Source organism: Capsicum annuum, chromosome 8 (genome assembly GCF_002878395.1).
Source record: "Capsicum annuum cultivar UCD-10X-F1 chromosome 8, UCD10Xv1.1, whole genome shotgun sequence".
Taxonomy (NCBI): domain Eukaryota; kingdom Viridiplantae; phylum Streptophyta; class Magnoliopsida; order Solanales; family Solanaceae; genus Capsicum; species Capsicum annuum.
Genome location: NC_061118.1, coordinates 45676544 through 45678455, shown reverse-complemented (window position 1 = coordinate 45678455; position 1912 = coordinate 45676544). Strand labels below are relative to the sequence as shown.

At 36.1% G+C, this 1912-nt stretch overlaps 1 non-coding gene across 1 annotated transcript; it reads left to right on the top strand.

The window, feature by feature from the left end:
• The first annotated feature begins 483 nt into the window (after positions 1-483).
• LOC124886804 lies at positions 484-590 on the top strand. The gene has a single exon (XR_007044212.1). It is a non-coding gene; the product is annotated as a small nucleolar RNA R71 (small nucleolar RNA).
• Positions 591-1912: the final 1322 nt, after the last annotated feature.

Genomic DNA, 1912 nt, shown 5'->3' with positions numbered 1-1912 from the left:
AAATTAGGGTGGTTCATCCAATTTGGATTATACGTATTGGCGAAATTCTATTGACCCTGACGGTTTGCGTTCCCTACGTATTTGACTGAATCTGGATTAACAGAACATGCATTTTCTTTATGCTCGCTACTTTTACAAACTTCACACAATGAATATACCTATTGAACTATATTTATTATGGCTGCTAGTTGTGTTGTACCCACCTTTAAGTTGTTAAGCTTAGTAGTCATATGGTTCTGCATTATTGCAATCTGTGCTTGTAATGTAGTGAAATGATCAACCTCCAAAACCCCTGCAACCTTCTTGGGAGCATTCCTTGAGTCTGCATGCCAATCAGGATTTCCTTGTGTAATTCGATTTAGCAAGGTATACAATTCTTCATATTTTTTCTCCAAAGCTTGACCCTTTGATGCTGAATCCAAGAGAATCTTTGTATTAGACTCAAGGCGTTCTATAAATTTATGTATCAAAATATCATTCGATTGATGGTGATGAGGACAACTTCTGAGCATTCACTTGAATCTCTCATAAGCTTGGTAGAGTTTTTCTCCATCTTTCTATCTGAAACTCAATATCTCACCCCTTAATCATGCAGTTTTCTGAGATTGAAAAAATTGAATGAGAAATCTTCGAGCACATTCTTCCCATGTAGTAATTGATTGGTGCGGTTCAGCAAATAACCATCTCCTTGCTTTCCCCAATAGAGAAAAGGGAAAGAGTGTCAATTTGACATAATCAGCATTCACATCTTCAGGAATATATCTGTTGCTTATCTCCAGGACGGTTCATAAGTACTGCTACGGATCCTTATGTGAAAGACCCTAAAATTCTCCTGCAAATCTCTATAATTACACCATATTTTGTTTCAATTCCTATCGACCTCCTGGTTCAGGCTTTAGAATACTATTAGTCATAAGGTGCATAAGTAGGATTGCCACTTCTCGAACAGGTCTTCCGATTGGTTGAACAGCAATAACTGGAATAGCAGGATCTGGAACATTTCCAACATTTGGATTAGCAACTATAGGATCATGTATTTCCGGCATCGATCATTGTTGAGTGTAGTATTGAGCTCTTCGTCTCTGATGAAAAATCACTTTTGGTTCTGCAAAGGGCTCTACTAACTCTTTATCCCTCGCTAGTCCAATGTTCAGCTAAACCTGCAAAAATTCAGCCGCTAAGATCAAGTTGTTAACACTTAAACTTATGATCAAAACCCAAAAATTAAAGCAATTTACTAATTCTATTTTATCCCCGGCAACGGCACCAAAAACTTGTTGCGTCTCTACGCATACACAAGTGTACGTGATCATGCAAGTAATATAATGACTTGGACAGTTAGATATCGTTGCCTCGAGGATCAATAAACTAGAAATTTATTCAAGATTTAGTTTAAGACAATTGAGTATTAAGTGTTTGATTGTATCAAGATTAAGATGATTCTGTAAATAAAATGTAAATTAGTGAAGAAGAAATAATTAATGATGACTAAAGCAAAGTAAGCAACGGTTGTAATCAATAATGAGGATGAGTCCAGGGTTGAGGTATTTTGAACAATCATACAATTCTCTATTCTTTTAACAGTTTAATTGGTTATCGGGTTGATGGTTCGCAAGGGTTATGCCACGATCTTGGTCTCCCGACCTCAAATCTTCTATCTATTGAATGTTGTAACTACAACTCCCGCAGAGTTACAAAAAATCTTCTAAATTCATGAAGTTGTCTTCTTGCAAGTAAACCAAGCAAGGATTCTGGGTATATCCCTATCCTAGCTGCTAATTCAAATCCCTTATTTTATAAAAGAATAAGAACCTTGCTCTCTAATTTCTTCGTTCTATCCTATGATTCTCCTCCTGAATTGACATAGAAATATAAATTTATTCTAATGGTGGCCAATCTTTAAAATAGTAAG